The following is a 26,533-nucleotide window of genomic DNA, read 5'->3' as shown; positions in this document are numbered from 1 at the left end:
GCTGGGCTGAGGCTCGCCTCCTCCCGGAGCTCAGCCATGCAAAAGTGCACTTGCTTCCCCGGGAATAACCAAATATCTTTGTTTAAAGTGGCGGCGTAAATGGCCAGTCGCTTTGTGGCCACGCTGGATATTAGCAGATGAGGATCATTCTGCTTCAATTGGGCGCCTCTCATCCGGCGAGCAAGAAACTGCTTAGGAGGAAGTGGGTTTCCTGTCAGCGCGTTCCCAGGCTTCAAGTGTGAGCCCCGCGCCTTGAGGGTCCTTGGGCGCCTGGAGAGGGGGAGCTGTGGGCTTTCGCTCCCCAGCCGGACCAGAGGCACCGGCCTTGCTGCTCCGGCCAGGCCCCGGCCTCCAGCCCAGTGGACTACAGTGTCGTGCCCTGCGTGGCACAGATCCCGAGACCCACTCCGACTTTCCCCCCTGAGATTCCAAACGTTTTGTCGTTGTTTTGGTTTGGTTTTTCTTTGGCTCTTTTAGCCTCCTCTCCGGCTAGAGGCTGGGAGGGTGGAAAGCTCCTTGTCCAGGCTGGGGCCTCCAACACACTGCCGGGGCCAGTTAAGGGGGCTTCTCCAACTTGTTTTTTTGTTTTCATTTTCTTTCCCCTCCTTGTAGAGAAGGAACTCCCAGTGATGAACAGGCACTTTTGAACGATTTAATTCAGCAGGTTAGGCGCCTTTTCCATTAACAGCAATTGTAGTAAGGAAACTTGTTTTGTTATTGGCTTTTTAACATTTCAGTTCTCTCCTTGAGAAGTGCTCTGTGCTCCCTCAACACAAAGCCAACTTCTATACTAACATTCGGTTTCCTCACCACCTACTCGATTATGAAGGGTGACAAAGCCCAGGGCACGCCCTTCCTCCCGCATGTGCCCACGTTTTTGCGCAGCTCCCCTGGCGGCTTTGGGGCAGGCAACCCTGCACTTGGGCGCTGAGACGTGCTTGTCCGCTGTACTGTGAAAGACAAGAGCCAGGCTGGTTCCTTGCACTTCTTCCAAGGGGCTTCTCTGGGAGGGGGGGGGGGGGGGGCGGCGCTGTCAGGAAGACTCAGGCTCCATCAACTGCGCGTTGATCTATGTGATATTTAAGCCCTAGGAGCAAGGAGGGAAGACGACGCTGAGCTCAAATGAACCGTCGAGGAGAGCAGACAAAACTGAATACAGATCTTGTCTGCAGGCGGCCCAGAATCCCGGGCTTTTGTTTTGACTGGGGTCTTATTGCTAAGGCGGGGTGGGTTTCCCAGTCACCTGTCTTCTTTCTCCCTTTCCCTCTCCATTATTTCACATTACTGGTAAGTATAAGAAACACCAAGCATAGAATGGTGTACGTCTCTCTCGGTCTCAATGCCGTTTAGAAGTGTAGGTAATTCTTCACAAGGTTTCTCTGAGATTTTCAGATAAGATGGCACATAAAAACTCTCCGAAAGCTTTAGAAAATTTTTAATTTCATTGCCAGAGCGCCAGATTTCTGTATTGTCGTTAGCACACCCCCCACCCTGCCCTGCCTTTAGGCCTTGAGTGAAGGGGAGAGTTGGGTGCATCTTCCGCAGGCCCTGAGCCTGGGCCTTCGTCCCTCGGCAGCTTCGCAGTCCCGCAGCAGGCTCCGGCTGCGCACGTGGCTAGCAGCTCCCCACCCCCACCCTCAGGCTTGCAGACTGGACCTCGACCCCCAGCCACGCAGCAGGCATTGAGTCTCTGCACTGAGCTGGAGCTGGGCCGGGAGTTGGGGGGCAGAGGGCGGCGGCTGGCCGAGGCTGCTGCTCCGCCCTCCCCCCTGCACCCCCGCAACCAAGATTATGCTGCACCTCACCGCCAGGCGCGCTCACCAGCACTAGCTCTGGACTAGACCTCGCCTGGGCCTTTGCACCACCTTGCGGCACCCCACCCCCACCTCTTCTACCCTTGTCCCTTACACACACACACACACACACACACACACACACACACACACACACTGCCCCACACTCTCTGCGCTGCCAACATAAGCCTGAAGGACTGAGGCGTCTACCGGAGGGAAAAGGCGTATATCTCCATCTCTGCTCTTGCCAGACCAAAGGCTTTGAGAGTCCGTCCCCTGGCCCCAACACCTCTTCCTAACCCAGGAGTGTCCTTTCTTTTAGCTACCTCCCCCTTCATCTTAAGTAGGGTGACCGAGGTTAACCTAATAATTTCTTCATGGCTGCAGGGAATACTTGGGAAGCCTGAGATCTTCCCTGTAGGTCCCCGCGTCTTCAGTAACTCTCTCAGGCAGAGTGGGCGCAGTGGGGTCCATTTCGGGCTTCTCAAGGAGCTTTCTCTGGTGGGGCCGCACACGCCCACCTCAACCGCGGCCACACAGCTTTGCTCTCTGCAGCTTGGCCTGGAATCTAAGGAGCCCGGGAGACTGGGGCTCAGGTCCAGGCCAGGCCAGGGACGCGTTGAACTGCCACCAACCTTTGCTCACCACCCTTATGGCGGGGGGGCGGGGGGGGGGGCGGGAAAGGGCCTTTCTGTCCCTCTGGAGTCACTTCTTTGAGAATTTAGGACGGAGGGCTCATACAAGGCTGTATGACTCGGAGTCTGAAGCTTGGATCGCTAGAGAAATGAAAAGTCCTTCCCAGTCCTCAGCGCCACATTTTTCTAATTCTCTTCATGGTCCTTCACACCTCTCTTAGGACGGTGAGCGGCCATGTTCCCTTCTGGTGTTATTTTGCTCCGAGTTTTATCGCAATTCGTGATTTATTCAACAAATGTTTGTTGAGTACTGGCTCTGTGCCAGGCTCCGTGCCAGGCCTAACAATTCAGCTTTAAACAAGCTAGATGTGGCTCCTACCCACACAGAGCTTATAAACTAACAATAAATCACCCAAATAATATGTACATAGTTACTTTGTGACAATGTTACTCTGGGATCCAACCAAGATAGAGGTTTTGATGAAGTCTTCTGGCCCCAACACCTCTTCCTAACCCAGGAGTGTCCTTTCTTTTAGCTACCCTCTTCATCTTAAGTTGTGTGTGTGTGTGTGTGTGTGTGTGTGTGTGTGTGTGTGTGTGTGTGTAGGACGGGGGGGGGGGGGGGGGTGGGGAGTGTTCTTCACCATGGCCGATCTTAAAGTGCTCAGGGGTCATAGGCAGAGTATTTGAGTACAAGTCAGAAGTCCTGGGACTGGAGCCCTGGCTTTGCCACGTTTCAGCTCTGTGGTATAGTTCTCCTGGACTCCCACCACACCCTGGAGCCGCTCTGCCCACAGCCTGAGTAAACTGAGGTGTTGCTTACTGGCCTCCCTAATTTAGGGTGAGATCCTGTTTTATTTATTCTTGAATTTTCCAGTGTCTCAAGAAATGTTGAATTAAGGAAACAAAGCCTCTTAGCACCTGATTCCTGAACGGCAAAAAAATAGTCATAATCTCTCCTTGTGTACCTCCCAGGTTGTACTAGGGATCCAAGTATTTAAGGATGAGATCCATGAGTTTGTAAAGCATAAAAATTGCTAGCAAATGAAAGGGATTATTACTTAGGACTCTGCATCTTGAATTTATAGAAACTATGAATCCAGGCTTCTAACTCTGCATGAAGCTCTCTGGGTCCTCGGCTGTTCCTGTGCCTAGCTCCCCCAGAGGGCAAACCTTCCTCAGCCAGGAGCAGGCTCCCGAGCCTGGCTGAGCTGGGTTCTCGGGTGCCGTCGAGGCAACGACACCCAGGAAGAGAAAGCAGGAAAGCAGCCAGGCGCGGGGGGTCGCTGCTCCCCAATGAGATCCAAGGAACAGAGAATCCGGAGCCCCCCCCCCCCCCCCTCTGGAGGGCGTCTTTCTCTCCCTGAAGGATCTCACCGGAACCCCTTGCGCTTTTTTCCCAGGCACCAGAATTGAGAGCCTCTGAGAGATCTATTCGAAGAAGGTGGGTGGAGGGCAGGGGCTGTAGTAGGGGACTTTCCCGAGGAGGCTTTCGAAGAGGCTGCTCGAGGAACAGATTCGGAGCTAAGGCGCGCTCTCTCACTGCTCCCTGTCTGGACTTGAGCATCTAGGGTCTTCGCGGGCCACCTTCCTTTTGCGGACACCCTCCTCAAGCCGTGGCCTCTGCGCAGGCCCGGGCGGGGGGCGTGGAGGGGGAGGCTACGCTGGGATGTCTGAGAGTAGCTCCAGTGTCACCTTCTCCCTGCACTGGCGCTGTCTGGTGTTGGAGTGGGAGTCCTCCCAGGGAGGAGAGTCCATTCTCCGGCCTTTAGTGTCAAAGAACCTTTTCCTCTGTCAGGTCAAGTCTTCCAAGAGGTTCACACCTGTGGTCTCAGAACTTGCCTATTTTCATGTCACACGGTTCAAGCCTAATTCAACTTGTCCCAAGTTACAGCCAGAGCCCCTATAGTCAAGGCGCCCCCTGGCGGAAGAGATCTTGGGTAGCAGCGACTTCGGGGATTGGTTTACAAAGTAGAGAGAAGGAGGAAATTCAGCGCTAGCAGCATCCTTTGAAATGCGGAGAAACCGATACTGGGGTGGGAAGTGGGGAGGGGGCCGACCTACAGCTGCTGGGAGACCCAGCGAGGCCGATGCGGGGCGCCCTGGAAGACAGAGGCATAAGTAGAGCCAGAGCCCTGTAGCGGATTGGCTTGTTTGCTCCCAGTTCTTCGTTCCTGTTTAAATTAAAAGCCTGTAAGTGGGCGAGACAGGGTGGACGGTGGTGATTTCGCCATACTCTGGACAGATAGGAAGCCCCCATCCTAAGGAATGGGAACATCCTAGGAAGCGCGTGCAGTTCGGAAGAAAGTTTTGGAGCGACTGCTGAAGCTGAAATGACAAGATTCAAGAAGGTTCCTCGCGGCGCCGCGGCTGTTTCGCCCTAGGACCTGTGCAGCTGCATTCAACTTTAGATAGCTGAAACCTGCAGCTCTTCCACCCTTCCGTCTCCCATCAAACCGAAGCCCCAGCAGTGTGAGCCCGAGGGCCTATAGTAGTCGTGATTTCCTCAGAGTTGCCAGCAGCGCTCTGGGGTTTCTCTGTTCCTTTCCCCTCTCCAATCTCCCATCCTTCCCCCCAACCCCCAACACTGGGTCCAGGCAAAGTTTCAAGCAGCCGCATTAACACCCCCGCCAGGCGCTCTGCGGAAGATTTCAGCAGCTTCGGGTTTTCTGGGAGGAGACCTAGCTTGGCTTCCCCACCCCTCGCCTCCCAGGACTCTGGGTCGACCTCGGACTTTACCGGACCAGTGCGATCCGCAGCGCCCTCTTCCAGCCATTCGGAGAACTGCACCCTCAGGGCCGTCCTGGGGGAAGCAAGCTTTGTTCCCAGGTCCGCCAGGCAAGACTGGTAGCGTTCAGACTGGTAGTGGTTCACCCTCCACGAATTTGCCCATATCACTATTCATCATACTATCTACCTGGCCATACGCCTGGCTGCTGATCGGTCCACCCAGAGCCACTGCAGTATAGGTGTTATGATGGACGCTTGGGATCTCCCAGTCTCCTGCACCTGCTATTTGAAAAAGCTCATGTGTAGATCAGGGCCATGGAAACTGCTGTGATATCTAAAGCTTTCCTCTAATTATGCTTTCCCTTGATATCTAGTTATAATCTCCTCTCCGTATCTGACGGCAATTCGATACGTATTTGGTGGCCCCTGTAGAAGCTTGCACTTTCTGCATGTCCAAGGTCTGCAGAAAGCAGTGGCCCCACTGGCTCCTAGGTAGGTGGGTAGATAGCACCTAGAAAATATACCGGATCGGGAATACTTCTGGAACTAATTACACTCTGACGGGTGCCCTCCAGCCCTCCAATCTCTGGCACAAACTCACCTAGCCAGGCTTTCTTCCCAGATAGTCCCCCCTTCTTAGACTCTTGCCAAGACTGCATCCTTTCCACCCCCTCTCCTCATGTGCCTAAATTACTCAGCTTTTGTTCTTTTTCACTTAGAATATCATTTCCACCTCCATAACTAAGTCATGCCCTTCTTTTAAAAAAGCCCAATCGCCTCTTCCAAAAACGAAATGTCTGGCACACAGTAGGAGCTCAATATGTTTGCAGAATAAATGGATGGATCTATATTGCACTTGTCTGTTACAGTAATAAGACAATTTACTCTAATTGAATGATTTCCTAATTGTTTCATATGTTTGTGTTCTCCTTTCAGCTAGACTGTTGGGCCCTTGATTTCAAGGGTTGTGCCAAACACTTAGACATGTCCCCAGAAATGGGCTCAGTGCACTGCATTTGATCCTGTTAATCATCTCTTTTCAAAATTCTCTCGTTGGCTTCAAAGTCACTACTCAGTTATGGTTCTCCTCCATCTCTGGCTATTTTATTCTGCATTGTTGAACTTCTTTCCTCCTCTGCTTGCCCATCTCCATGGCTTCAACTACCACCTACTGCTGATGGTTTCCAAGTATGTACTTCCAGCCAACCACTCCCCAGAGTTTCATACATAGATTTCCAGCCGTTTATCTTCTCATATAAATGTCTATGATTTAGACATCCCAATCTTGAGATATCCCAATCTGAACTCAAAACATTGCTGCAACTGGCTTCTTGTTTTGTGTTCTTGATCCAGGTGAATTGCATGAACATGTCCCCTCCCCATAATCCCACTCCTCCCATTGGCTCTTGTGTTAGTCTGCTTGGGCTGCCATAACAAAATAGCATAGACTGGGTGGCTTAAACAACAGAAATTTATTTTTTCACAGTTCTGGAAGCTGGGAAGTCCAAGATCAAGCTCTTGCCATTTAGTTTCAGGTGAACTCTTCCTGGCTTGTATACAGTACCTTCTAACTGAAGGGAAGAGATCTCTCTCTCTCTCTCTCTCTTCCTGTTTTCATAAGGCCACAGTCCTATTGGATTAGGGCCCCACCCTTATGACCTCATTTAACATATTTAACATTAATTATCTCCTAAATACCTTACCTCCAGGTACAGTTATATTGATGGTTAGGGCTTCAACATATGAATTTGGGGGACAAATTCAGTCTAAACCAGCTTCCAAGCCATCTATCTGAATATCATCCTTTTCCTGTTCCTTATCTAACTAGTTATAAAGTCATATCAATTCCACATCTTAGATGTCTCCCAAATCCAGCCTTACTTCTTCATAACCAGTTCTTCCCTCCGTACACTTCTGTCAAGGCCATTCATCATCTATTGCCTATCATGTAGCTCTTGTTTCTACCTTTAGGCTCTCTCCACTCTAGTCTATGGTTCTTGTCCACAGGACAGAGTCCAACATATTCCTCCGAACTAATTTCTCCCTGCCTCACTACCTACCTCTTCTCCCCCTTATCTCCAGTTGCCCTAAACTTTTGTTGAAGGAGGTCACTGAGAGGACATGACCACTGGCTGACCTGTGAGCTGAACTTAGGCAATCAGGTGTTCCTCACCCCCTCCCCTGTATATATATAGAAATATATAAAATATAAATATATATTTATATATATATAATACCTTTTTCTTAGCAAGGGATTAGGGAGAGTGTTGTAAAAGGAAGTCACATCATCTTTTTTGTCAACTTCCTTTAGTTGAATCTCATATTTTTGAAATTACTAAAATTTTTCTTTCACCAGTTTATCTAGATCTACTTTTTTGTCTTGAAAGTCTCACTGAAGATTTCTTTCCAGCAAAATGAATATAGCCATTAATAACTCCACAATTGATATTTGTGGCTAGTTGATATTTTCCAACATGACTTCAAGAAGGAGAAAGACATTTCTCTCATATATTATCATATTTGACAGGTTGGTTGCTATGGTAAATGCTTCCCAGATATGATACCATTGAGTGTTTGTTTTGTTTTGTTTTTTGTTTTTTGTTTTGCAGGATCTGCGCTGCTTGGCCAGAGAACTCAGTGGAAATTCTATTCAAAGACTCACTGGTTCGATGCCTGGTTAGTCATCTTTCATGCTGTTGTGGCTGAAAAATATCCAAAAGAACTGGGCTGTGTCCTGCTTAAACTTCTGGGCCTTAACATCCTGATGCATGTAACAGTAGAAAATACTTCTCATGCATTTTACAGCCAAGCTCCTACGTCCTTCTCTTTTCATTATCAATGTGACTACATGCAAGGGTTTAAAGCCCAAGTCCAAAAAGCACAGTATAGGCTGTACTGGATCTTGGTATTGTGGTCATCATCATATATTCTAGCGGAAAAGACACCTGTGGTTGGACCTTGAAACACCAGCAATATTAACTTGACAATTCTGTAATAATATTCTGATTTATCCCACAGGGTTTAACAATCATATCTTAGGAGATTAATGCTTTTAAGAGGTTCATAAACTGAGAGAGATCTTAAGAAATTGGATGAAGAGGACATGACTGCATCAGGTGAAGCTGCAATTTCAAATTATTCATTCTAATTATAAGCATTGCAAGCTAAACTTAATGCTTGGTCTGGACTCGGTCTTGCTTCAGGGCCTTCCACCTCACTTTGGCCAAGAGCCCCACATCCTTACCATATGTTCAGGCTGTGGACTTGCCATTTGATTCTCATTTATAGTTTCTGTTTGTTCATTTACTACAAGTATATTTTCCTTTATGTCCTTGAGCACAGTTATAATAGCTGCTTTAAAATCCTTGTCTGCTCATGTCAACACTAGGGTCATTCTAAGGTTGGTATTCATTGATTATGTTTTGTGTATGGGTCTCATTTTATTTTTTCTTCATAGTATCATTGGGATTGCATCCATCTTGATGATTCATTGTAGAAACTCTGTAGCTTTCCAGCTAAGGCTTAGTTGCAACTATGGCTTCTCTTTAAGAAAAAAGCAAAAAAGTCAAAAACTTCTCCAATTCCATTACTTGTTAGAACTTCCCCATCCAGTGTGAGCTATGGAAACTTTTCAGTTGACAGATCCATTCATTACTTAGCCTTCTGGAATCCCATCCTATTTATACACTGCTTACATTCAGTCAAAAACTCAAGGATATGTTATGTGTATTTCTGGAGCTCTTTTTTTGTCATTGCTCTGTCCTCTCTAGACTGTTCCACACATTCTACCTACCTTATCCTCCTCAAACTTTTTTTTCTTCTCCTCAAACTTTGATCTCTATATGCTGCTTAAGATCCCTTCTCTGTGTCCTTGTCTAAATGGTCCTTGCATCCAGAAAGCTGGGGTGATTATACAGCCCTCCTCATTTGTTTCTCTATTTTCAAGATCACAGTTCTGAATTAGTTGTGGTCCAATGTCTGAAAATTTGTTTCACATTTTTGTCTAGTTGTCTACGTGCAGACAGTGAGAAGGCATGATTGGCACTAGTTAGTCATGGCTAGAAGTGGGACCAGTGATCTTTTTTTTTTTTTTTTTTAATTCCCAGAAATCTTCAAAACAAGAGCTACAGTCAATAGAGTGACATTTGTATGGACATAAAACATATAGAATTAGATTTGGGCTGACAGTGTTTTTCCTCCCAGGAATCAGCTGTAGAAAATATTTACATAAGCCCCTGCACCTAAATCCCTCATGGATTGATCATTGCTTCTGATTTACTAGGTAAAGACAATATCATGGGCCCAAAAGGCAAAGGAGTTTCTGTTAAATGAGGTGCACATTCAACTGAAAGTCACTGAGTGTTGTAGTGAAAGCCCTTTCCTAAGAAACAACAAAATAACCACAAAGTTAAATTGAGACTTTGGGAGAAGCCAACCAGAATTCCCAAACTTTGAAGCAAAATAACAGGAACTAAAGTGGGTCATGGATCAGATGTGGAGCTTTTTTAGTCAAGATTCAATTAAAGAAGCAGAATCACTACGAAATATAGATGATAGATAGATATGTAGGTAGCTAGACAACTAGATATAGATAGCTATACTAAGATGTATTTCAGACACACACACAAATGTCTTTGTTATAGGAATTTGACCTCAATAGTAGAAGCTGCTCTAGAAGTCTTTGTAAGGGTGTTGATTTTACCTGATGTTAGAGCTTGAAGTTCACAGGGTAGATAGGTGGGAAGGGAAGATGAATTTATTTTATTTTATTTTATTTTATTTTATTTTATTTTATTTTATTATTCTTATTTTTTAATATTTTATTTTTTAGTTTTAATTTTATTTTTTATTTTTTTTAAATTTACATCCAAATTAGTTAGCACATAGTGCAACAATGATTTCAGGAGTAGATTCCTTAGTGCCCCTTACCCATTTAGCCCATCTGCCCTCCCACAACCCCTCCATCAACCCTCAGTTTGTTCTTCATATTTATGAGTCTCGTCTGTTTTGTCCCCCTCTCTGTTTTTATATTATTTTTGTTTCCCTTCCCTTATGTTTATCTGTTTTGTCTCTTAAAGTCCTCATAGGAGTGAAGTCATATGATTTTTGTCTTTCTCTGACTGGCTAATTTCATTTAGCATAATACCCTCCAGTTCCATCCACATAGTTGCAAATGGCAAGATTTCATTCTTTCTGATTGCCGAGTAATACTCAATTGTATATATATACCACCTCTTCTTCATCCATTCATCCATCGATGGACATTTGGGCTCTTTCCATACTTTGGCTATTGTTGATAGTGCTGCTATAAACATGGGGGTGCATGTGTCCCTTCGAAACAGCACACTTGTATCCCATGGATAAATGCCTAGTACTGCAACTGCTGGGTCATAGGGTACTTCTATTTTTAGTTTTTTTGAGGAACCTCCATACTGTTTTCCAGAGTGGCTGCACCAGCTTGCATTCCCATCAACAATGCAAAAGAGATCCTCTTTCTCCGCATCCTCGCCAATATCTGTTGCTGCCTGAGTTGTTCATGTTAGCCATTCTGACAGGTGTAAGGTGGTATCTCATTGTGGTTTTGATTTGTATTTCCCTGATAATGAGTGATGTTGAGCATTTTTTCATGTGTCGGTTGGCCATCTGGATGACTTCTTTGGAGAAGTGTCTATTCATATCTTTTGCCCATTTCTTCACTGAATTATTTGTTTTCTGGATGTTGAGTTTGATAAGTTCTTTATAGATTTTGGATACTAACCCTTTATCTGATATGTCATTTGCAAATATCTTCTCCCATTCTGTTGGTTACCTTTTAGTTTTGCTGATGGTTTCCTTCACTGTGCAGAAGCTTTTTATTTTGATGAAGTCCCAGTAGTTCATTTTTGCTTTTGTTTCCCTTGCCTCCGGAGACGTGTTGAGTAAGAAGTTGCTGTGGACAAGATCAAAGAGGTTTTTGCCTGCTTTTTCCTCAAGGATTTTGATGGCTTCCTGTCGCACATTGAGGTCTTTCATCCATTTTGAGTTTATTTTTGTGTATGGTGTAAGAAAGTGGCCCAGGTTCATTCTTGTGCATGTCGCTGTCCAGTTTTCCCAGCACCACTTGCTGAAGAGACTGTCTTTTTTTCATTGGATATTCTTTCCTGCTTTGTCAAAGATTAGTTGGCCATACATTTGTGGATCCATTTCTGGGTTCTCTCTTCTGTTCCATTGATCTGAGTGTGTGTTCTTGTGCCAGTACCATACTGTCTTGATGATTACAGCTTTGTAGTATAGCTTTAAGTCCGGGATTGTGATGCCTCCTGTTTTGGTTTTCTTTTTCAAGATTGCTTTGGCTATTTGGGGTCTTTTCTGATTCCATACAAATTTTAGAATTGTTTGTTCTAGCTCTGTGAAGAATGCTGGTGTTATTTTGATAGGGATTGCATTGAATATGTAGATTGCTTTGGGTAGTATCAGCATTTTAACAGTGTTTGTTCTTCCTATCCCAGAGCATGGAATCTTTTTCCTTTTTTGTGTGTGTCTTCTTCAATTTCTTTCATAAGCTTTCTATAGTTTTCAGTGTATAGATTTTTCACCTCTTTGGTGAGATTTATTCCTAGGTATTTTATGGTTTTGGTGTAATTGTAAATGGGATAGATTCCTAGATTTCTCTTTCTGTCGCTTCATTGTTGGTGTATAGGAATGCAACCGATTTCTGTGCATTGATTTTATATCCTGCCACTTTGCTGAATTAATGAATCAGTTCTAGCAGTTTTTTGTGGAATCTTTTGGGTTTTCCATATAGAGTATCATGTCATCTGCGAAGAGTGAAAGTTTGACCTCCTCCTGGCCAATTTGGATGCCTTTTATTTCTTTGTGTTGTCTGATTGCAGAAGCTAAGACTTCCAATACTATGTTGAATACCAGTGGTGAGAGTGGACATCTCTGTCTTGTTCCTGACCTTAGAGGGAAATCTCTCAGTTTTTCCCCATTGAGGATGATATTAGTGTTGGGTTGTTCATATATGGCTTTTATGATCTCGAGGTATGCTCCTTCTATCCCTACTTTCTTGAGGGTTTTTATGAAGAAAGGATGCTGTGTTTTGTCAAGTGCTTTCTCTGCATCTATTTAGAGGATCATATGATTCTTGTCCTTTCTTTTATTGATGCGCTGAGTCATGTGAATTGTTTTGCGGATATTGAACCAGCCCTGCATCCCAGGTATAAATCCCACTTGGTCGTGGTGAGTAATTTTTTCAATGTATTGTTGGATCCGGTTGGCTAATATCTTGTTGAGGGTTTTTGCATCCATGTTCTTCAGGGAAATTGGTCTATAGTTCTCCTTTTTAGTGAGGTCTCTGTCTGGTTTTGGAATCAAGGTAATGCTGGCTTCCTAGAAAGAGTTTGGAAGTTTTCCTTCCATTTCTGTTTTTTGGAACAGCTTCAAGAGAATAGGTGTTAACTCTTCCTTAAATGTTTGGTAGAATTCCCCTGGAAAGCCATCTGGCCCTGGGCTTTTGTGTTTTGGCAGATTTTTGATTACTAATTCGATTTCCTTACTGGTTATAGGTCTGTTCAAATTTTCTATTTCTTCTTGTTTCAGTTTGGTAGTGTATATGTTTCTAGGAATTTGTCCATTTCTCCCATATTGCCCATTTTATTGGCATATACTTGCTCATAATATTCTCTTATTATTGTTTGTATTTCTGCTGTGTTGGTTGTGATCTCTCCTCTTTCATTCTGGATTTTATTTATTTGGGTCCTTTCCTTTTTCTTTTTTGATCAAACTGGCTAGAGGTTTATCAATTTTGTTAATTCTTTCAAAGAACCAGCTTCTGATTTCATTGATCTGTTCTACTGCTTTTTGGTTTTGATAACATTAATTTCTGCTTTAATCTTTGTTATTTCCTGTCTTCTGCTGGGCTTGGGTTTTATTTGCTGTTCTTTTTCCAGCTCCTTAAGGCATAAGGTTAGGTTGTGTATCTGAGATCTTTCTTCCTTCTTTAGGAAGGCGTGGATTGTTACATATTTTCCTCTTATGACCGCCTTTGCTGCATCCCAGAGGTTTTGCGTTGTGGTGTTATCATTTTCATTGGCTTCCATATACTCTTTCATTTCGTCTTTAACTGCTTGGTTAGTCCATTCATTCTTTAGTAGGATGTTTTTCAGTCTCCAAGTATTTGTTACCTTTCCAAATTTTTTCTTGTGGTTGATTTCGAGTTTCATAGCGCTGTGGTCTGAAAATATGCATGGTATGATCTCGATCTTTTTGTACTTGTTGAGGGCTGATTTGTGTCCCAGTATATGGTCTATTCTGGAGAACATCCCATGTGCACTGGAGAAGAATGTATATTCTGCTGCTTTTGGATGAAATGTTCTGAATCTATCTGTTAAGTCCATCTGGTCCGGTCATTCAAAGCCATTGTTTTCTTGTTAATTTTTTGATTAGATGATCTGTCCATTGCTGTGAGTGGAGTGTTGATGTCTCCTCCTATTATGGTATTACTATTGATGAGTTTCCTTATGTTTGTGATTAATTGATTTATATAGTTGGGTGCTCTCACATTTGGCACATAAATGTTTACAATTGTTAGGTCTTCTTGGTGGATAGACCCCTTGATTATGATATAATGCCCTTCTGCATCTCTTGATACAGTCTTTATTTTAAAGTCTAGATTGTCTGATATAAGTATGGCTACTCCAGCTTTCTTTTGTCAACCATTAGCATGGTAGAAGGTTCTTCATCCCCTTACTTTCAATCTGAAGGTGTCTTTAGGTCTAAAGTGAGTCTCTTGTAAACAGCACATAGATGGATCTTGTTTTCTTATCTGTTCTGTTACCCTATGTTTTTGATTGGAGCATTGAGTCAATTGACGTTTAGAGTGAATATGGAAAGATATGAATTTATTGCCATTATGATGCTTGTAGAGTTGGAGTTTTTGGTCCTTCTAGTCTTTGTTGCTTTTGGTCTTTATTTATATATTTTTTTTTTCATCTTTCCTCCCCTCAGAGAGTCCCCCTTAAAATTTCTTGCAGGGCTGGCTTAGTGGTCACAAACTCCTTTAATTTTTGTTTGTTTGGGAAACTTTTTATCTCCTTTCTATTTTGAAAGACAGCTTTGCTGGATGAAGAATTCTTGGCTGCATATTTTTCTGATTCAGCACACTGAATATATCCTGCCACTCCTCTCTGGCCTGCCAAGTTTCTGTGGATAGATCTGCTGCAAACCTGATCTGTCTTCCCTTGTAGGTTAGGGACTTTTTTTCCCTTGCTGCTTCATGATACTCTCCTAGCCTGAGTATTTTGTGAAGCTGACTATGATATGCCTTGATAGTGGTCGGTTTTTGTTGAATCTAATGGGGGTCCTCTGTGCTTCCTGGATTTTGATGTCTATGTCTTTCCCCAGGTTAGGAAAGTTTTCTGCTATGATTTGCTTACATAACCCTTCTACCCCTATTTCTCTCTCTTCCTCTTCTGGGACCCCTATGATTCTGATGTTTCTTTTTAATGAGTCACTGATTTCTCTAATTCTTAAATCATTCTCTTTTGCCTTAATCTCCCTCTTTTTTTCTGCTTTGTTATTCTCTAAGTTTGTCCTCTATACCACTGATTCTCTGTTCTGCCTCGTCCATCCTTGCCGCTGCTGCATCCATCCATGATTGCAGCTCAGTTACAGCATTTTTAATTTCATTCTGGCTATGTTTTACTTCTTTTATCTCTGCAGAAAGATATTCTAATCTATTTTCAACTCCAGCTAGTATTCTTATTATCGTGATTCTAAATTCTGGCTCAGACATGTTGCTTGTATCTGTGTTGGTTAAATCCCTGGCTGTCATTTCTTCATGCTCTTCTTTTGGGGTGAATTCCTTTGTTTTGTCATTTTGAAGGGAGAAAAGGAATTAATGAGGTAGAAAAATTTAAATTAAAAAAATATTAGAATTAAAAAATTAAAAACACACACACACACACACACACCAAAATCGAATAAATGATGCTAGATTCTAGGTGTGTTTTGGTCTGGGTGTTGAAAGTGGTTTGACAGATTAGAGAAAAAAAGGGGGGGGAGGAAATTGCTTGAGAATTTAAAAAAATGACTAAAATGAGATGATGGGAGTAAAATAGAATTTGAAAAAATATACACAAAAGTAATGAATAAAGTAAGAAAAAAATATAGAAAAATATTTTTAATAAAAATTAAAAATAAATACGAATCCTCTCTTTTTGTATTCAAGAAAGAGAAAAGAAATGAAAAACAGAAAGAAGATAAAAAAAGAAAAAAAGGAAATCGTTTGAAAATTTGAAAAAGTGAATACACTGTAGTAGACTAAAATAAAATGATGGAAGTAAAATAGAATTTGAAAAAATTTACACAAAAGTAAAAATTATAGTAATAAAAATTAAAGAAAAATATTTTTAATAGAAATTGAAAGTAAAAATGAAGTTTTTCTCTTGCTGCATTCAAGAAAAAGAAAAGAAACAAAAAAAAAGAAAGAAAAGAAAAAAAGGAAATCGTTTGAAAATTTGAAAAGGTGAATATGCTAAAATAAAATGATGGATGTAAAATAGAATTTGAAAATTTTACACAAAAGTAAAAAATATAGTAATAAAAATTAAGGAAAAATATTTTTAATAAAAATTGAAAATAAAAATAAATTTTTTCTCTTTCTGTATTCAAGAAAAAGAAAAGTAGTGTAAAAGAGAAAAAAAAAAAGAAAGAAAATTGAATAGATGGACCTGCTAACAGAATAAGGTAGGACTGACATTACTTCGTTTTCCCCCAGAAGTCAGTATATGTAGCGTTTCATAGTCCATAGACTAAGCCAGCAGTGAGACTTGTGTTATTGAAGAGTGAGGTTGGCCCACTTGAGCGGGGCTCAGTGTAATAGCTCCACTCTCCACTAGATGGCGCTGCGATCCTACTGGGGTGGATGGTTGCGGGGTTCCTAGGTGTGTATGCGCATGCGCCGGAGCGGTAAAAATGGCGCCATCCCTTACCCAATGTGTTCTCCCGGATCAGCAATTGCGCCCCTGTCCTCTGTCTTCAGCTTTCATCCACTCCCTGCTTTTTCACTCTCTGTGACCAGGCCCCAGGCCTCTCTTCCACGTTTTGACTCAGATGTGGTTGTTTCTGAAGGACTGCGGCTTTGACCTCTTCCGCCCCTCTGCGGGAGGGTCTCACCGAAAAATGGCTGAATGAGCAATGGCTGAATGTCAGCTCCACCCATGAACACTTGATGGACCCTGCTGCTGCCAGTGCCCTGAGACTGCGGCCAGGTGCCAGCGCGCCGAGTAAAAGTTCCTGAGACAGTGTAGCAGCAGCTTATCAGGGATTATGGAAAATCACAACACACATCTGGCACCAGGCTTCACCCTTAATGACTTTGTTCCAGCACCAGCAAACGTGGCCGCCTTCTGGGGTCTGCTGGGACCAGGTGGCCTCAACAGTCTCTACCAAATGTCCTTCCAGAAGTGGAACCGCTTTTCCCCGGGTGGCCTGAGAACCTCCTGGACCCCACTCTGTTCCTGGGGATTCGCCCTTCCCACCAGAGCACCGCCAGGTATCGAGCTGTGGAGTTGCAGACTGCGCTCCCCTTGTTTACAGTCTTAACGGAATTTAAACCCTCTCATTTCTCCCTTTTTAGTTTAGTCCCTGTGGCTGTTTCTAATTTTCTACTTTCTCTCCAGCTGCTTTTGGGGAGGGGTGATTTTCCCATATTCTCCCTCCCACCTCCAGTCTCCATCCTCTCTCCGCTGACAAAAACACCTCCCTTCCTGCGCCTTCTCGCTCCCCAAGTTCACTTCTCCGTGTCGCGTACCTGCTGAATTCTGTGGTTCAGGTTGTGCAGATTGTTTTGTTAATCGTCCGGTCAGTTTTCTAGGTGTGTAGGATGGTTTAGTGTCGGTCTGGCTGTATTTCATGGACGCGAGACACACAAAAAACTTCCTTGCTGTTCTGCCATCTTGGCTCCTCCTTTATTTTTATTTTTTAATTTATTTCGAGAGGGGGTTGGTGCAGAGAAAGCAAGGGAGACAGGAAATTTCAAGGAAGTTCTGCGCTGTCAGCTGAAATCAAGAGTTGACACTTAACTGACTGAGCCACCCAGGTGCCCCAATGGAAGGCGAATTTAAAGTGCAGGAGAGAGGGGCGCCTGGGTGGCTTAGTCGGTTTAACATCTGACTTGGGCTCAGGTCATGATCTCACAATTTGTGAATTCAGATCCTCTGTCTCCCTCTCCCTCTGTACCTCCCCAGCTTGCACATGGGCTCTCTTTCAAAATTAAATAAACATTAAAAAAAAATTAAGTGCAGGAGAGAAAGGATGAACTGGGACCAATAAGCACAATCTGAACCCCACAAAGGTGAACTGAACACTGTGTCAGTTCTGTCTCTGGTCTTGGTCACATGGGTGTCCTGCAGGAGAAATTGGTAATTGGCTTAGGAGTTGGAAAAGGTAAAAGAGGATCCAGGTGAAGATGGAGCTGTTGCAGACCAACAAGGTAAGCCAGGAGGTGAATAAAAATGTATGGAAGCTATTAATAATAATAAAAAAAAAGGCTGTGGTGCCCATTTTTGCCCTTCAAATCTCATACAAGACTGTCTCTTGTGGCTCACTGTAACTGGAAAACATACAGGAAAGAGAATTCTGGGAAATGTAGTTCAGCCCAGCCAGTCGATACATTAAAAAACCACACAGGAGCACTTGGTTCCATGGAAACTACTTGGATTCCATTTCATCAGTGCAAATCAGCAGTTATTAAAGAGAGTGGCAATGGGAAACCACCAAGAGCAGAGCTGGTCAAACGGCAGGATCTTGAGTCCCATGAAGCAGGCAGTAGTTGATAGGAGACCCTTAAGTACTTGCACTTAACATGAATTACTGGCCCAATGGAAATAGAATATTAGCACTCTAGATACAGAAGTTTAGCTTCCAGTATAGCAGCTTCAGTAGACAGAGTGGAAAGATACTATAGAGAAGAAGTTCTTCTGCTTGGATTTTTCAGTGTTTCCATATCTTTCTCATGGGTCCTAAAATTCTGGTTTACTAAAATTTGTATTAACTAGACTTTGACTGAAATGAAAATATAACAACAACCTGGGGATAATGAAGGAACCAAGTAGAATATACCTTCCCTGATTACAGGGGAAACCAGGCCTGATAGTACCTTTTTATTTTAAGGACAATGAGTAGAAAGAAAGTGAACACTGGGGATAAGAAAAGATTCCAAAAAATGGAAAAATGGAGAAAACAGTTTCAAGATGGGTAAGAAGAACAGGCTTTTAAAATAGATTTTCGGCAAGAACAGGACATCTGCTTAGTGTTCTCAAAACAATCCTTAAACTTATTCTATAAAATAAGACATAAAAGATAATATAAAATAGCAGACTGAGATGGAAAGAAAGCTGATTGAGAGGCAGGCAGAAATATAGAAACGAAGTGGGGTGGATTAAGGAAAAACATAAACAGTAAAATCTCATATATTAAATCTGTATTAAAAACAATAAAGTTCATGGGGCGCCTGGGTGGCTCAGTCGGTTAAGCGTCCGACTACAACTCAGGTCATGATCTCGCGGTCCGTGAGTTCGAGCCCCGCGTCGGGCTCTGTGATGACAGCTCAGAGCCTGGAGCTTGTTTCAGATTCTGTGTCTCCCTCTCTCTCTGCCCCTCCCCCGTTCATGCTCTGTCTCTCTCTGTCTCAAAAATAAATAAACGTTAAAAAAAAATTTAAAAACAATAAAGTTCAGACTTATTTTTGCAATTTTGATACTTGATATTGTGGGATGTTTAAAACAGATACATAGTGGAGAGATCAATGTAATAATCACCATTTAATCATTCAACTTAGTTACCAATATTTTGTGAACTATTTCATTTTTTAAATGTTTTATTTTTTACAGTTTATTTATTTTTGAGAGAGGAGAGAGAGAGAGAGAGAGAGAGAGTACGGGCAGGGGAGGGAGCAGAGAGAGAGGGAGAGACTCCTAAGCAGACTCCTTGTTATTAGTGCAGAGCCTTATGTGGGGCTTTGATCCCACAAACCATGAGATCGTTACCTGAGCTGAAATCAAGAGTTGGACACTTAACCAACTGAGCCACCCAGGGGACCCTGTACTAAAATATTTTAAATCAAATCCTAAAGACAATATAATTTCACCTGTAAATACTTCAATAAGTATCTCTTTCACATGAAGTCATTCTTTCTTTTTTTATTTTATTTTTTACTGTTTATTTATTTTTGAGAGAGACAGAGAGAGAATCTGAGTGGGGGAGGTGCGCAGAGAGAGAGAGAGAGAGAGAGAGAGAGAGAGAGACAGAGGATCTGAAGCAGGCTCTGCACTGACAGCAGGGAGCCTGATGAGGCTTAAACTCACCAGCCTCAACTCAAAAATGACCTGAGCTGAAGTCAGATGCTTACCTAGTGAGCCACCCAAGAGCCCCCTTTCTTCTTAAAAAAAAAAATGTAACCACAATTCCATCATCACACTGAATAAGACTTATAATACTTACTTAGTACATCAAATACCTGGATGATGTTCAGATTTCCTTAACTGTCTCAATAATTATTTCTTCAAGTACTTGGCTTATGTAATCAGAATGTGAAACAGATCCACACATTATTTTTAAGTGATATGTCAATAAAGAATTGAACTGACACCAAAGGAAATCAAATTAGTAATATGGAGGAAATATATGAGAAACTTGCTAAAATTACAAAGGAAAGGATAAAGAGATGAAAATGACAAGCGAGAAGCTGGTGATAATGTAAGGCAGAGCATAGAGAGACTATATATGGATGGCTAGTGTTACGAAGATAAATCATGAACACTTGAAACACAAGCAATAATCAAAGATACAACAATGAAAAATGATTTTTTCATAAATAAGCTAAATAAAGAACTGTGTCTGCAGATAGAAAGGGTTAACTGAAAATTAATGAAAATATACTAATATGTGAGCTAGGGATTTTCAACTTCAGGTTCTCCATAGATGAGTTTCAGGATACTAATGTAATTTTAAAAATTAGAGCAAAAAAAAAGTATGTGGCCATATTTAATCTATATCTTGACCCTAAAAGTTTTCTTTGAGATATATCAAGAGAGAGGTTCTTAATCCTTTTTATAGGTCTTATATCCCCATAAGAATTTAATTAAAGTTACTGCTTTTCACTCTAGAAAAATGTGCATATATTTACTTTTTAACCAAATGCCAAACTAATACTCCACTTCAGGTACCAATTTCTCTTTTAGTTAACTACTGCTGTATAATGAAATGTCCAAAACTAAGTGGATTAAAACACAGAAATTAATTATTTCTCATGATTTTGTAGGCTGGCTGGGAGATTCCTCTGCTGGTTTCACATTGGTTAAATCAGTGCAGGAGCTGGCTGGGCTAAAAGTCACAAATCATCTCACTCTTATGTCAGATAGTTGGTTCAAACTGTTGGCTGGGGCATCTCGATTTTCCTCGGTGGGGTCTCTCATACTCTAATTTGGAGGGCACAAGCTATGACCCACAGGTTAAAACCAGTCCTTGGCCTATTTTTGTAAATACCTGATTTATTGGAACACGGCCACATTCATTTGTTTACATGTTTTCTATAGCTGCTTTCACATTACAATTGAAGAATAAAATAGTTATAACAGAAACTGTACAGGGGCACCTGGTTGGCTCAATCAGTGGACCATGGGACTCCTGATCTTGGGGTTGTGAGCTTGAGCCCCATGTCAGGTGGAGAGATTACTTGAGAATAAAATCTTTAAAAAACAAACAACCCCTCCCCCCCAAAAAACCTCAAAGACTAAACAGCCCCACAAAGTAAAAAATATTTACCATGGGGATCTTGACAGAAAAAGGTGTTGGACCCCTACTTTGGTTCACTGATCTCTAAAAAAAATTTTTTTTAATGCTTATTTATTTTTGAGAGAGAGAGAGAGAGACAGAGCATGATCAAGGCAGGAACAGAGAGGGGGAGACAAAGAATCGGAAGCAGGATCCAGGCTCTGAGCTGTCAGCACAGATCCCTACATGGGGCTTGTACTCAAGAACCATGAGATCATGATCTGAGCCAAAGTCGAATGCTTAACCGACTGAGCCACCCACGTGCCCCTGGTTCACTGATCTTTAGATCATAGGTTGGCACATGGGAGAAGCCTTATTCATATCTGAATCAGATGCAGATAATAAAATATTAGATCTGATAGTTGTATCAAACTTTTAGAGGTCTTGAGAGGGAGTTAAGTGTCTTATATATGTTGGAGAAATGTAAATAATTATGGCCAGATAGTGGATGGGAGTAAATATGGCCACAAATTCTTGGGGGGATATCCCATCAAAAATTGTAATCTAATTTCTCACCCATTCAGTCTGAGTGGGTGTTGTAGCGACCAATAGAATGTGGTGGCAGTGAACACTGCCACAAAAAGAATCCAGTCTAGCCAAATGGAGGATGAGAGGCCTCATGGAGGAAAGTAGACTCCACACCTGACAGCCAGGAACAACTGCCAGACACGTGAGTTAGGTCACTGTGTATCTTTCAGCCCAGCTGATCGTTCAAGTAAATGCAGTTGTTCAAGGGTGCCACGTGAAGCCAGCAGAGAAACTGCCTAGCTCACTCATGGAACCCTGACAAATAATAAATCATTGCATCTTTAAGCCACTATATTTTGGGGGGTTTTGCTAAATATAAAATATTCGCTAATTATAAAACATAAAAAATTCTAGAAGCATTTAGATAGAATTAAGTTGTCTTTGAAGAAATAAGCCATGTTATTCCCAGATATACAAAATTAAGTATCTGATGACAATAGGGTGATTGTCTACAGAATTTAGAGGAAAATAGTAATGTTAAGATGTAAAATGTAAACATTTTTAAGAATGTATCTTAGAATCAATGAAACACAGCAAGTCTGGGGAAAGTAGGATCCAGATAGCTCTTGGAATCTCAGAAGTAAACATTTAAGGACTTTTTCTTTGGGTCTTAGTATTTGACTAAAATAGGTTCTTATTGTCTAAGATTCTTATTGTCTATTCTTATTCTCATGCCCCTGTTAAGGACACATAAGGTAAAAAATAAACACGTATTCTTTAAGAATAATGAACAGCTTCAAAGTAGTATTGTGCATGCTGGCAAGTTTGAAAGTTAAAGAAAAAGTGTTTCATTGTGAATATATTCTCTTACATGCTCCATACAGTACATAACATTCTAAAAGCTAATGATATTTTTAAAAGATGGTAATAAAATCCTACAGTTCTAATGGTTTTAATATTTTCTTTTCTTTTGTGAACATTTACGAACCTTTGTCTTTTAGCTTTTCAAAATGTTTCCAACACGTCAGACAGATGATAACATAAGTGATAAAGTAATGGTTAATATACAAATTAATAAAATTTAAAACTTGTTTCCGTCAACATTAAAGGTTTATTATTGAGTTCTTCTTAAAGGAACATTGTATTAGAGACATATAAAAGCTTAATTAGCCTGATGGTTTTGTGATAAGTATTTAATTTGGATATCTTCCTACTTTGATGGAATTTTATCAAGTTAATTATAGAAAATTTATTTTTATTTATTTAATTTTGATAATTAACTTTTTTTTAAGTTTACTTATTTTGAGAGAGAGAAAGAGCACGTGTGCAGGCATGAGTGGGCAGGGGAGGGACAGAGAGAAAGGGAGAGAACCCTAAGCAGGGTCCACACTGTCAGCACAGAGCCTCACTTGGGTCTGGAACTCATGAACAGTGAGATCATGATTGAGTCAAAATCAAGAGTTGGACACTTAACTAACAGAGCCACCTAGGTGCCCCTAGGCAATTTGTTTTTAGACAGTTTCAAACACAATGCTATATTTTTGTTTTGAAAATTTTTATATCATATTACTATATAACTCAGTGAGAACAGTGGTAACTAGAAATATAGGTCATAAATCACTTTTCTTAGCCTACCAAAACATAAAACCCAGCAAACATTATTTAAAACCAAAAAGGTATTGTAGGGGTGCCTGGGTGGCTCAGTTGGGTAAGCACCTGCTTCAGCTCAGGTCATGATCTTGCAGTCCATGAGTTCAAGCCCCACATCAGGCTCTGTGCTGACAGCTCAGAGCCTGGAGCCTGCTTTGGATTCTGTGTCTTCCTCTCTCTCTGCCCCTCCCCCTGCTTGCACTCTGTCTCTCTGTGTTTCTGTCTCTCTTTCAAAATAATAAATAAACATTAAAAATTTTTTTTAAACCAAAAAGCTATTATATCAGTCAGTACAGATTATGCAGTGGTAACAACAACAAAAAATCTCAACGCCTGAAAACAACATGTCCATTGTGATTCAGCAGGGTGTTGCTCACTGTGACAACTGGGAAATCCAGGCCGTGAGAGCAGGCAAAGTCTCTAACATAGCCCATTTCCATGCCAGAGGACATTAAAAGTGCCACATTTCATTTCTGCCAACAATTCATAGGCCAGAAATAGACACATGGCCTCACTGAACCATGAAGGGGCCAGGATGGACATTCCTAACATGCTCCAGAAGTGTGAAAGTATTTGATGAATGGCATTAATGACTACAACACTCTTTTCTATAGGCTTTGGGATAGAACTTCAATTAAACATAGCTTTTGTCATTTCTTTCAAGACCAGTTCTACTCCATTAGGGACAAGGGAATTAGTCCATCGCAGTAGAGACTAGACTGGTAGAACCCCAATGGTGTTGCCTGGAAGACTGTAGTGAAAAGCAACTTAGACTTGTACAGACATGGCAGATGAAACACTCAGTCACAAACCTTATCAACCGTTTTGGCTCCCACTTTTCTCCTAGAGTTAAAAACTGGGATACAATTTCAGTTTATAGGGGATGAGCTTTTACGACTCCGGTCTGGATGTTGATTCACCCAGATTGATTAACCAGAGAACTAGTTTTTCTAGGGTACGCAAACTCTGAAAGCTTACCCAATGATTGCATAAGACAAAGCAGTTAGACTTTCCTGGTGGCTCCACTGTTATACTTCGTTGCCCTCATCCTTCAACTTCCTTAGGTTTTTTTTTGTCCTCTGCTTCTGCCCTCCTGACTTCCCCATCCTGTCTGTCAGACTCCAGAGAATTTTTCCCTCCCCCAGATATACCAGCCCAAACTCTCATCCCTGAGGCCAGAGGAACATGGGCTCCAGTGGATAAGGGTGGTCTGTAGAGGTAGGCATCGTGATCACTTACCAGCAGCAGGGCAGGCAGTCAGGGCCAGTGAAAAAACTCTAGGTCCACTATTTGCCCAGATAGCACTTTTGTACAAATTAGAAAAGGGTGCTCCCTCCTTCCTCCAGAATAGATGTAGTTCCATATTCTAGGTATAGAAAATTTTTGTGACTCTGTAACAGGAAAGAAAGGTTAATAACAAGTGTGTGAGTCCATTGTCTGTGCTCAATAAGGTGAGAGTCAGTTAAGCATAGAGGTGCCTGAGTTCACTCTCAGTGGATCACTTGAGCCCCAGTTTCCTTATGTGTAAAATGGGGATGATAAGCTGTTATGAAGATAAAATGAGATGTGTGTAAAACTTCTTATTCTCAGCTCCTTCAGGCACCACAGTGGGAATTCAATAAAATAGTTTTCGTTTCCTTCCTTTTGCACAGGAAAAGCCCTTACGCTGCAGCAGCTGGGGCCCATTGTCTTCAGGAGTACTGAAAGGAGGAGACACCACTGAAATGACTCCCAAATTTGTTCCCCCAAGCACTCTACACCCACTAAAGGGGTTATCTTTCAGTGTCATTCTTGTGGAAATCATGGCAGTCTAGTCATCTCTCAAATTCTCTTGTGCCATTCTTTTGCAGTCAACTCTTCTTACTCTTAGCCCCTGGCAACCACAGATCTATTTTCTGGCCCTATAATTTTACCTTTTCCAGAACTTCATATAAATGGAATCACATAATATATAGCCTTTTGAGTGTGGTTTCTTTTACTTAGCATAATGTGTTTGAGATTTATCAATTTTGTTACATGTACCAGTGGTTCATACCTTTTTACTGCTGAGGAGTATTCCTTTGTATGGATGTACCATAGCTTGTTTATTCATTACTTCACCAGTTAAAGAACATATGGGTTGTTTTCAGGTGTGTGTGTGTGTGTGTGTGTGTGTGTGCGCGCGCGCATGCAATTAAGAACAAAGCTCCCAGCAGCATGTAAATACCGATTTCTGTGTTTAATCACACAATCACTAATCAGTCATTAGTATTCATTTTTCTTAGCTACCTCTCTAGGCATGGGATTGCATGCTGGGTCATATTATAGGTTTATATCTAACTTTATAAGAAGTTATATATAACCATATATATATATATGTATATATATATATATACATATATATATAAGAAATTATATATAACCATATATATATAAATTCATAACAGACTGAATAACTCATAATTCAGATTATTGGGAACCTGGTTTTGGCCATAGAGGATGAATACAGTGTATTCAGAAAACTATAATGTTTGGTTCAGTTTCAAGGATAGGCAAGAACAATAACTTAGACTTGGTTCAAGTTTGCCTTTACTTTTATTTATTAAAGCAACCAACAAGCAGAGCAAAGTTTATACCCATGATAGAGATACAGGTAGATAGATATGGCTTCCCATTGTCTCCTTCACATCACACTAGAAGTTTAATGCCTTCCTGTTAGCTTGCTGAAAGTAAGATACTCCACCCAACTGGAGAAGTGAAGCCTTTTAAACTTCCAGCCACACCAGCACACTGTGTGTGCTATATCATCCATGCCTAATATCCAGGTTCTGGACATTCAAGTTCTGTCTATGAAAACACTGGCAAAAATCCCCTTATCAACCCCCCCCCCCCCACCCACTCTCTATCATATCCATTGGGCAAGTCTAGCTTTGGGCTACCCAATTCTCCCTGTCCCACATTGCCTGTTTCCTCCACCTGACAGAGAACAGCTTAAAGTGATCACAAATCAAGTGTTTTTTTTCTGGACTCTCCTGGGATATCTGTACCTATATAAAAGTGCTTTTCAACCAAAAAATATCCAGCAAGCATCCAGTGTTTTTGTTGTTATACACAGTTATTTTGATTTGTCCTAGTTCTTGCTACTGATTTGAATAATCTCTTCTTTGTAACTCAGTTCTTCTTAAGGACTGGGAAAATCCTACTAGATTTTAATAAATATTACACGTATTTCTTAAAGAACATTTGGATAACAAATTGAAACCAGCCTATGAACATTACTTATTTGAACTTAAAGTTTTGAATTTCTTATTTATTGTATAATCCCATCCAATGGCACAGATTCTAATACATCCTAGATTCACAGAATTAAGTGTTACTGAGTTTATTTTTGCAGCGATAATCCCTACTAGTTTGAGTGAATGAGCCTTTCCTCAAGTCATATCTCTAAGTTCAGAAGCTCGT

At 41.8% G+C, this 26,533-nt stretch overlaps 1 long non-coding RNA gene across 2 annotated transcripts; it reads left to right on the top strand.

Annotated features, from left to right (window-relative positions):
* The first annotated feature begins 7,765 nt into the window (after positions 1 to 7,765).
* On the top strand, positions 7,766 to 17,242 carry LOC147580004 (uncharacterized). Of its 2 annotated transcripts, none has more exons than XR_015251864.1 (4): positions 7,766 to 7,834; positions 8,177 to 8,274; positions 15,813 to 15,886; positions 16,271 to 17,242. It is a non-coding gene; the product is annotated as an uncharacterized LOC147580004 (long non-coding RNA). The 2 variants fall into 2 exon arrangements; XR_015251863.1 differs by having other exon boundaries at positions 16,221 to 17,242.
* The last annotated feature ends 9,291 nt before the right edge of the window (positions 17,243 to 26,533 follow it).

This window comes from Puma concolor, chromosome B3 (genome assembly GCF_028749965.1).
Source record: "Puma concolor isolate L17-30 chromosome B3, mPumCon1.1.hap2, whole genome shotgun sequence".
Lineage (NCBI taxonomy): Eukaryota > Metazoa > Chordata > Mammalia > Carnivora > Felidae > Puma > Puma concolor.
This window is presented reverse-complemented; position numbering and strand designations above follow the sequence as displayed.